Source organism: Psammomys obesus, unplaced genomic scaffold (genome assembly GCF_907164565.1).
Source record: "Psammomys obesus unplaced genomic scaffold, mPsaObe1.curated_primary_1811, whole genome shotgun sequence".
Classification (NCBI taxonomy): Eukaryota; Metazoa; Chordata; class Mammalia; order Rodentia; family Muridae; genus Psammomys; species Psammomys obesus.
In genome coordinates this window covers 12,276,109-12,287,326 of record NW_026596125.1, presented here as the reverse complement: position 1 = coordinate 12,287,326, position 11,218 = coordinate 12,276,109, and the positions used below count along the sequence as shown (strand labels likewise).

Below are 11,218 nucleotides of genomic sequence, written 5' to 3'. Positions count from 1 at the left end.
ATAATATGGTTTGAGAATAACTATCATTTTTTTTTCCTGAAACCCTGTTCCCAACTTACATTCAGCCTGTATATGATGAAGTAGCATTCTGTGTGAGCAAATAGCTCACACAGAAAGAAGAGGAGGTAGGGGTGGAGGGACACTCAATCCTTGTGAGGCTTGTGTGGGTCAGTAGTCACCCTGATGTTGGTTCCTGGGATAGCCCTGGTTTAGTCATCACCCTGATGTTGGTTCCTGGGATAGTCCTGCACACTTGAACAAATCTCCTTTTCTACTTAAGGTATTTAAAGCATTTTATTTTTATTCCCTTAGACAGTCTTCCACAAGCATTAGCCAGTTTCCAGCGCACTGAGAGAGGGACTGTGAGGTCCGGGGCTTCACAGCTGTTTTCCTGTAAGTTAAGAAAAATCCCTCCGCCAGCCTAATTCAGGTCATTAAGTTCAGGGATTACTAAGGTGTGTGGGGCTAGATTTCACCCCTTATTGCCTTGTGCTATTGGCTCTTTCACAGCAAGTCTAAACAGGCTCATGTGGTTCTCCATGGATCCCTGCCTGCCCAGCCTTTGTTCAGACCCACCTCGGCTTGGCATTCCCAACTCTTTGCCACAGCTTTGAAATCATCCAGAGCACCCAGGGAGTACAATCAAGACAATTCATCTTATAACAAAGTCTTCTGATCCTTGGCGGGTTGATTCTTGTCACATCTGTTTGTGATGGCCTCTGTAATGACCCACATATGTATGAACACCTGTGGAGCAAGAAGGTCTATAAATAGGTATGAAAAATAATATATAGGAATACAATATTACCTATCAAGAATCTCAAATGGCTTGTTTGCATTCTGTCATGTGATTTGAATTCTTGGAGAAAAAAATTCACAGTGGTAAATACTTTATGCAGTGTTGTTGAATATGAACATTGACTAATGTTCTCAGGGATAATGCTGATCAGTACCTATTCATTATGTTTTGTAAGAAAATTACTCACAATGGAAATACAATAAAACCTGGATGGTTAGTCTTCAGCAAATGGAGCCATGCTCCAAGTTTTGTGTATGTGCTACAGTTCATCCAGGTTGTACTTGTCATTGAAGAAGGTCAGGAAGAGTGTTAGCAGGTACCAGAAACAGCAGCAGGATTCTATCAGGGGACCTATAGAATGAGGGAAAAAGATTGAAAAGGAGCTAAATAAATGGAGGATTTCGTCATTTTCTAGAACTAAGACTTACTGTTAGGATGTCGATTTTTTATTTTCCTGATGATTCAATACAATCTCTCTAGAAATTCCAGGAACATTTTTTCCTAAACTTTTTATAAAAAAAATATATATGGAAGCACAGGACAGTTTGAAATTTTGAAAAATAAGAGAATTGGAGGAATTAAATGATTTGATTTCTAGCTTTATCGTAAAGAAATCTACAATAATTGAGAATGTGTTATTAGTTAGATGTAAACAAATAAAGCAATGGGAGTGATAAAAGCCTAGAAGTGGAATCTCATGTATTTGGCTGTTTTTGTTTTTACAAAGTTGTGCAGACATTAAATTGATAAATTGGACACAAACAAGTTGACTGTATGTTAACATGAAAATGTGTACAAAATAATTCTTTACCCAAGAAGTATAGAAAAGTCAGCTCCAAATGAAACACAGAGCTAAAAGAGGCTATTTTTAACACTTCTAGAAAAATAATGCATGACAAAATCTTGGTAAACATTTTGGGGTAAACAAACATATTGCAAATATGAAAAAAACATGAATAATAAAAGAGGTGGATTAGACTGCTCCAAAAGTAAGTCTTTTGCTCCTTGGCTAAAACTGTTAAAAAGTGAAAGAGCAAAATAAAATAATATTTAGCAATGCTCTACCTGATTGAGGCTTTGGTTCTGAACAGCAGAGAACTTTTCAATAATAAGAAACCAAGTAAATAAACAAAACTATGCAAAATATTTGAAAAGACATTTTACTAAAGAGATGATAAAAACAGCAAATAACTTTTAAAAGCTCAATACTCTTTGTCATTAAATGAATGCAAATTCAAGTCATAATGAAATGGTACAATTCTAAACCCACAGTAGAAAGGTCAGAATTTAGAAGCGTGACTATCTCATGTGTGCTGGGGCTGTGGAGTAAATGGAGTACTGCTGTAGCATTGTGAAATGATACAGCTATTTCAGAAAACAGCTTGGAAGTTTTAGGTAAGCATTACCATAGACTTACCATCTGAGCCTTATACACCCATATATTTCCTCGACAGAAACAAAACCATAGAGCTCTGCATATACTTGTATGCACATATTTAGAACAGCTTCATTTGCTGTATCTGAATATTATAAAAACTTCTTATAACCAATAAATAAATGAAAAAAATCTTTATATTTTACATTGTAACAATATATGCAGCAATATGGGTGAAGTTCAAAAGAATCTTAAAGCTAAGAAACAAAAGACTGTGGATTGTTTTAAAGTGAAACCAAAAGAATTTGGGTTTCGAACTGAGATGGGTGGACAAGAAAATTACTGAATGCAGAGGAAGACTTTGGGGAATAAAGAAAATTTTATGTAATTATTATGATAGAGGTTATATGACTGTGTACATTTCCCCAAACTCATCAAAATGTACATCCAAAATGAGAAATTTTATTGGACATAAATTATATGCCACAAAGCTGATTAATAAAAATGTCCCTTTTACTTCTGAAGACAGTAATATGCAATAAAAAAAGAACCAGATAGAAATCTGTTTTACTGCCTGATAAAATGTGAGTCACTTTGCAAGATTGTGTTCATTTTAGGAGCTCACGAGGTAGGAGATCAGCAAGGAGAGAATCACGTTGCAAATACTGACGCTCACTTGGATATCTCACACTTCTTATTCTAACTCAGAGTAGGCATTTGCCTATGAGGAAGGTACACTTTCTCTCAACAAAGCTGATGCATCTCATAAAACTCTTATGCAGACAAAGTAAAGTGCTGTGCAGTTCCTAGAGCAGACTGACCATGCAAAATGAAGGTGAAGGTGGATTGGTACGGAGTTTATTTATGTGGTGGATTACATTGATGGATTTCTGTATATTGAACCACCCCTGCATGCCTGGGATGAAGCCTGCTTGGTCATGGTAGATTATATCTTTGATGTGTTCTTGGATTTGGTTTGAGAGTATTTTATTGAGTATTTTTGTGAGTGTTTCTCTCTGGTGGGATGGTTTAGCCAGCCCGCAGAGGAAGAGGATCCAGGCAGTCCTGATGGGAACTGATAGGCTAGGGTCAGACAGGAGGGGAGGAGGACTTCCTCTATCTGTGGACCATGTGTTTAATCTCTCAGTCTTCTTATCTCTTGCCTTGTATCTTACCATTTGTTTATTTTACTTCTTTCTCCTATATGGAAATCTACCTACCTCCCTGTTCTCTGCATATATATCAAATAAAATTTCATTCGGGCTCTTTAACACTGTGTATATGAGTATATATCTGTGTACAGCAGGTATGTGTGCCAGAGACTGTTGTCAAATGTCTTTCTCTTTCCAGGTTTCTTGAAACTTTTTTGGGATTGGGTCTCTTGTTGAACCTAGAGTTCACCAGTTAGCTACACTGGCTGTCTGCAAGTCCCTGGGATCCTCCTGTCTACACATTTTCAGCACTAGAATCATAGGTGTGTATCACCATCCCTGGCCTTTTACCTGGTTGCTAGGGATTCAAACTCACACCTTTATGGCAAGTACTTTACTCATTGAAGCATCTCCACAGAAGATGCGCTTTGCACATTTGATGTCTTTATTTTCATGCATGTGATTGCTAATATGTATTATCAACTTAACAGAATCTAGTGCCACCTGGGAAATGAACCTATCCACTTTGGGACAGGACCCTGAACATGCTCATGGGGAATTATCAGATGAGATTCAGCATTCCGGGTGGTGTGGCCATAGAGAGGGGAGTTATTTTGGTTACTTTAACCAAAGCAGGAAGCTCCACACACTGTGGGTGAGGCCATTCCCTGGGCAACGGAGCCGGAACTATATAAGGAAGAGACAGTTACTTGTGGAAAAGCATGCTTCCATCACTCTCTGCTGATGTTTTATAAAACTAAAATATTCCAGTCTTTCAGTTTTACAAATAAAGACTCAAGAGCCAGACGCTGCGGGAAAACCTGATAACTCAGATGGGCAGAAAAGTGCCCAGCTGACCTTCCTTCTCAGCTCAGGACTCCATGGAAAAAGCCCTAAAGGCTCACTACCTCAGCTGACAGCCTAGGAGGAAAAGGCCAAAAAAAAACCCAAGGCCAACGGGTTGCTATCTCAAGTCCAAAAAGCAAGAGAGCTGAGATGCTGAAGCCAGAGCTTGAGCTAAAAATCTCTTTCTTCTTCTCCATGCTGTCTTAATTTCCACTCAATTCAAAGTCCCTCCTACTCTTTAATCCCTGTCAACTGGTTTCTTACTCCCCCTCTTGACCTATGGTTAACTTTATTAAATCTTGAGTGCAGAAAGCTTTTGGATAAAAGGTGTGTGGTAGGACTCAACCACACCAAATAAAACACAGTGATTTGCAGTTCAAAATTTTGGGGTTCACAATGTTGGGAAGCAATGTGATGCGTTCCCTCAAGTTACTGCTCCTGTAACTTCCACCCATGCCATAATGAGCTGCAACTTGGAATTATGGTTAAATAAACCCTTTCATTCTTAAATTGCCTTTGTTGGGGTATTTTATCAGAGCAAAAGGATGAAAACTACGACAATATGCTATGGAGAGGCCATCTCTGTTTGGAATGCTAACTGCCTCATGTTTAGATGTCTCTGTCTAAATTTGAGAATATTTCTGCTATAGTTCAATTAAATACATTTTCTATGCCTTCAGACTTCATCTCAGCCTCTACGCCCTGGATTGTTATGTCTGCATTCATGAAATAATACTTGGAAGTTTGTCATGTTCAAATGTTGTTTTTCATATTTGTCTAAAGGTATTATTGCCTCAACCTTGTCTCCTATCCCTGAAATTAATTCTTCTGCATCTTTTTGTTTGCTGATATTATAGTTCACTCTGTATTAAACTAATTGACATTATTTTCAAAACTTTTCTTTGGTTCTTTAGTCGCAATTTCTTTGTTGAATTTTCTGTGTTTCTGAATTCCTCCTTTAAATGCTATTTCATCTATATCATTAACCCTTTTACGTAGGTCCTGGTTAATTTCCTTACTCTATCCATGTGTTTATTTGTGTTCTTTATGTGCCTATTTATCCCTTTTGGAGTAGGAGTCTGCAATCTTTTTTCTGGTGTTTGAGTTGTTGCATTATTACTGATTTCTAGTGTTGAGGAGCTGTAAATTTATACAAGTGCCATAGTGGCTTGTTTTTTTTTGTTTTTCTTTGTTAATGTTTACCTGCCTTTGAAGATAAATCTGTCCTCCAGTTTTCATTTTGTCCTGTTTCCCAGTGTTTTAATTTGTTTTATTTTATATGAGACTTCCTTTAAAAAAAAAAAGAATTACTGTTTATTAGAGATTCATTTTGTGTTGATGTTGAAATAGAAAATACTGCAAGAGATTGTGCTTTTGTCCTTACATACCTAGAAACCAAATAAAAAAAATAATGAAAATTAGGGGAGCAACTACAGGAATTCAAGTATACACACGTAAACTTATATACAAAGCTCTGGTCATAGAGGTCTTTCCTTCTGCACTGTGGAACTCCTGAGACTTTCTTGAAAGAAAGATTGCAGTTTAATTCACTTAGATTTATGCTCCTTGTTGATACTTAGGTGGGAAGACAACTGTCATAGCATGCAATGATTTGATACCAATTGTGTTCACTTGCGGTAGAATACACTGTGCATTCACTCACCGCTTCAATGGTAATGTTCAGAGACTATGACACTAGGGTACTTCTGGGAAATATGATTTATGATTTTTTTTCTAGATGTGATGACATGGTTTCTCCTTTGCCTCTGGCTGTCTTTTGTAGCATTCTCTTTGGGAGGCGATGTTGCTAGTTTTAGTATTTGGAGACTGTGGAGGTCTTTCTACAGAGAGGTCTTACTGAGTTGAACTCAGCTTGCCGCTGTGGTTACCTGCTCTAAGAACCCCTGCCTACCAGGTACAGCTGAGCCTCTGATATTTTGGAGACCATGAGCTTTCTTGCCTTCATGTTGTTGCTCCTCCAGACAATGCTGAAGGTCCTTCCCTCAAGCTGTCCACTGGAGGGCTCTGATGGAGGACTTCAGCCTTCAGCTCCTATATCACACTTCTTCCTCTGTTTGAACACACTTGCTGTCAGCCAGCCTCTCTGCCCACGGTGTTCACAGCTCCCGTTTGTGTCTCTTTAACTTGGTCAGTCTCTAGTTTACCGTTGCTGTGCCGCATTGTGCGCTAGGAGGGAACTCCTTCCTGGCAGCTGCTGCTGACTGCACCTTTGTGCAGAGTTCGGCTGGGTTGGTACTGTTGTCTGCTCCTGACTAGTTTTCTGCAGAAAAGATCTCGACTAGGTTTGTTTATTTCATTTTTAGCTCTTTATCTCATAGGAATAGAGTCATTCTAAAACCCAACTATTCTCTTTTGCTGGATTACACAAAGCTAGCTTCTGATTTACCATTTTACCGAGGAACCAAAGCTGTTTTTTTTTTTTTTTTTTTCTTCTTTCCTCAGTTTTTTTGACTCAAGATTTTCTGTAGTAGCTAAGAAAAAATATCTGGAAATAATGGTAATGCCAGTAAGTGTGTAGGGATTGTGAAGGTATGATTCTATGGAGGAAATCCAGTCTAGCAATGTGACCGTAACCAACCTCTCTTTTTTGAAGTGTACTGAAAGTCGTAACTACCATCTTTAGGCATTAGGATTGCCCAAACGGCTAAATATGCTATTGAATAAGGATATAACCCGTATCTAAGGGTCATTATCTCTTTACTTTTGTGTATGTACTTGTTAGTGTGGTTGGAGAGGCTGAATGTTGGTATCTGGCATTTTCCTCAATTATCGTTGTCTTGTGGTTTTGAGAATTGTCTCTCCCTGAATGTGGAGCTCACTAATTCCGCAGGAGAACTGTGAGCGAGCCCCAGGTGAGCAAACCCCAGGGATGCTCGTGTTTCTGTTTCCCCAGGGATGGAGTTACAGGTGGGTCCCACTGCTCCTAGCTTTTCACATGTGCCGGGAATTCAGGTCCTTGTCCTGTGTAACAAGCACTTTACCCATTGAACCTCCTCCCCAGCTGATATAGTTACTAAATTAAAAACATTCCGGTTTCGGGATAGTATGAATTAGTGCCAGCAAAGTCTGATTTGAGGTTCGCTTATTTAATCTTAATCTAGTGCTTAGAGAACACAATTGTTAAAATGCTGATTAGTGTCTATAGAAGGAAAACCATTCAGTAAGTTAATGAGTGGAAGGAAATAAAAAGATTGCTAATTAGTGTGTTAGATCCAGTATTGAATGATGTGAAATGTTGTGTTCATCTGTTGTGAGTTAATAGTAGGAACATAAGCTAAGTGGATTCCTGCTGTGAAATTGTAAAATGAGCGAAACCAAAGTACAGATAGGGAAGAATCAACACTCATAAGTTAATATTGCAAATGTGATAATTAATTAATGCAGATCATGTCACCCTCAAGTGATGACTTACTTTGAGGGATAGTACTGTGAAAAATGCCTTTGATCATAGTTTTTCTTTAAACTCTAGGTGGGATTCTTGCTGTGATGCCTCTTTGTGACGCATGTCACCAGTGTTTGTGCTGGAAGATATATGTAGTCATTCATGGGAGGATGAAAGCGCAAATGGACTTTACATATCATTGTCATGATTTCCCTTTTCTGGGTCCAGAGATGGCATTGTCGGGTCTGAGGTTATAGACGGCATCAACACATATGATTGGTCAGGGTCAATGACTTTAAGTATCTTCTTTTACACCACCTTGGCTAGGTTACTGCTTTGCACTCCAGTATCTGTCTTTTGTTGTGTTTCTATGTCAGCATTTGGCATCTTTTATATTTAAGATTTTTTTTCTTACCTGTCTACCACCTGCTGCACAGCTGTTTGTATTTATTTAATTCAATGAGAAAGCAACCATTTATCTCCTTTCAACAACTAGCAGGTGACTCAAATCAAACTGAAACCGTAAAGATGACAATAGGTTTTTTTTATTGTTTGTTTGTTTGTTTGTACTTTGTAAAATGTTTGAATAGCTTCCATGGTTCTAGTACTATATGCAAACTACCAAGTGTGTGTGTGTGTGGGGGCAACTAAACGGTCCCGCACAGCTGCAATACCTATGAACCACAGTAACTATGGAAATATATGCATAAAGACATGGAAACTATGCATAAAGTTGCAGTAAGTGTCCCTCATATCAGTGGCAATAAGCATCAGTCTAATTGGCCAACAGGATGGAAATCACAGCTGATTCTGAAAATTCTAGCTAGCTTTTAAGGGGCAAGTGAGGCCATAGACCTAGAAAAGAACCCATCACCTTCACTTTGACAAAATAGCAACATTCCTCGTGACATTCTGAATCTTGTCCTTAGAGATGAGGTAGCCACCACCCACATCAAAGAAATCTCTCCTCACAACACATGGAGACTATCACAGAAAATCATAACTGGAAACAATGTGGAACTCAATGGATCATGGGTTCCCATCCCCAGGGTATTCATCTATGTCGCAACTGCTGCATCTACGGCTCGGGGCCATTGAAGAAGAAAGGTTGGAAAGACCGAAAGTCAGAATAACAGGAATTCTTCTAGAAATAGTCTCATCTAGAAATGGGTATATAACAAGACCAGAAAATGGAAATATTAATGGACATGTTAACTTGAAAGGAGAAAAACTTTATAAGGTTCCACTCCTAAACAAAGGACTACAGATAACTAATGACTGCTGAGTGGTGAAAATTCTTTGTGTAACAAAGTTGTGCATTGGGATAGATGTATTTTGTGATAACACAGTGTTCTCTGTCTCACTCCTATCAACACCACACAGTCACCTGCATGGATGTAAACCAGCAACGACCCATCCAATCCAGAGAAATCTGCCTCAAGGTTAAATTTTTGCCACATACAACTTGGTAGTGACATATCTTGAAAGGTGCCATGCCACACTCCGTTCTTTTTATAGAAGTTACACATAGTTGATCGACAATACCCAACTAGCTTTTATTTTTTCTTCATGTTTCATATTAAGATCATTTTCTTCTCTTTTTAAAAAATTAGTTTCTTTGGATTTAAGTGCAGCTTGTCTCCTTTGAGGAATCATCTGTATCTTGATCATATTTCTGTGTTCTCACCAGCCATCTGTTTTTCCTCCCAAACACTACAACCTAGGAAAGTGTCATTGAGAAATGAAGAAAATGATAGGGACATATGAGAAAAATACCTGCATTTTCATGTTGTTTCTGAGGCTGTTCACAAGTGAGTATCAGATTTGAACATAAACCCTGTTTGCCATTTTTGGTTTCTCTGATGATTGTCTGTTTCAGTGTGCTGTAGCTAACATAACAAGGTCTCAGACACTTGGTGCTTAAACAACACACATTTATTTCTCTCACTCCTGGAGGTTGCAAATTTCAAGACCAAGGTCAGCATGAAACATTTCATTCTGAGGACTCTGCTTTTGGCTTGTAGGCAGCAGCCAATTCTGTGCACACACAGCTTATTCATGTGAGTGCATGAAAGGGAGAGCGCCTCTTTTATCACACTTCAATGAGACCCCTGTGTATTACCTCCTTTAACCTAAACTTCTCAACCCTACCATATCCAAATATACAATCCACGGGTCAGGCCTGCAACATATGAATGTGGGAGACAAAAATGTTTAGTTTGAAAAACCAGTGTTTGCTTGATAGGTTTTATGGATTACCAAAGGGCCTAAAGCTGAGCTCTGCTCTCCGACCAAAGCCTTAGACAGGGTGGAGATGAGGTTTGTCATTTAGTGGAACTTGTACCATTGAAGTGATGACCAGGATGTCATCAAAACAGTCATTCCACACTCATTATTCTTTCTATCCTGTTCGCAGAATCTGGTCAGTCTGAAGTTAAAAAAATAATCTAAAGAAAAATCAGATTTCCATTGGAAAAGGTTAATAACTAATTCTGTCTCTTAAGAATGGCAAACTACAAATAGGTCTTTGAGAAGTGATGGTGCAGACAGAAGTCAGTGAAGACCTAGATTGCTTCCTTGCCATCAGGATCAGCTTTAGTGTGCTGCCAGGTGAGGTGCAGGCCCTCTCTCCTGAGAGCTGCAGCAGGTATGGGGCAAGGGCAGCTCTCCTGCTCTCATGACCTCAAGACCCAGGTGTGGTCCCCTGGGTGTGGCAACACAGGACAGAATTCCACCATGGTCCCAGGTGATATCACCAGCTACTTACATCAGGCTCTTCCTCAAAACTCCCAGTTTACTAGTTTTGCCTCTCTTTATTGTGTCCACATTCTTTTGTTCTCTTTCTCTTTCTCCAGCACTGACTCGCTCCTCTTAGTGCTATCTGGTATTCAGAGTTCAGGTTCTAGAGTGGTCTCAGAATTGCTATACTCCATTTGTGCATTGTGGCACCAGGAAGGGGTCATCTCAGGCATGGTCTTCCCCCTCCCTCAGGCCTGAATAGAGCTGGAATGGACTGGTGGTATCTCAGGATAGCTTTCAGTACAGGCCCCATGGTGCCATTCTGTGGGCCATCGTGGGCTCACTTTTTGCCCAGCCTGCCTGAGTGATTCCTTGCAAGGGTCTGTATCAGGCTCACTCCTTCCTGGGGCCCACAGTTCCAGGCATGGTTTCTGTCTCAGCTTTGCTCTCCATCCTGTGAGGACATCCAACTCTGCCCAGCACTGGACTGGCCATCTCAGGCTAACTCTCTGTCTGGCACTCCTGGTGTTGGACTGGTGGTCATCTCAGGCTCTCCTTCTCTCTCTTTTATTTTTTTTTTTCAGGGAATGTTAGGCTAGTAATCATTCTTGTGCTCATTGATCAGAACAGTAAGCGTATACATAGCCTCTCTCTTCTCTGCCAGTTTCTGACCCAGATGTGCTACTTAAACCTCCAGCAGCAGGCAAACTCCCATCTTGTCTTAGAATATCTTCTGCCTTTGTCAGGTTAGAGAGTGACACCACAGTCTCTCAGCTGACAACAGAAACTTTCTTTCTATTCACCGTCTTTCGCAACTCCAGCATCTAATTTCTCATTAAATCATATCAACTTTAGATTCAGAAGGTCTTCCTTTTCTCCCAGGACCACTGTACCAACCATGTACT

General features: G+C 39.5%; 1 pseudogene; it reads right to left on the bottom strand.

Moving 5' to 3' along the window:
* Nucleotides 1-10,899: 10,899 nt before the first annotated feature.
* On the bottom strand, nt 10,900-11,017 carry LOC129665234 (small nucleolar RNA SNORA17; annotated as a pseudogene).
* Between the last annotated feature and the right edge of the window lie 201 nt (nt 11,018-11,218).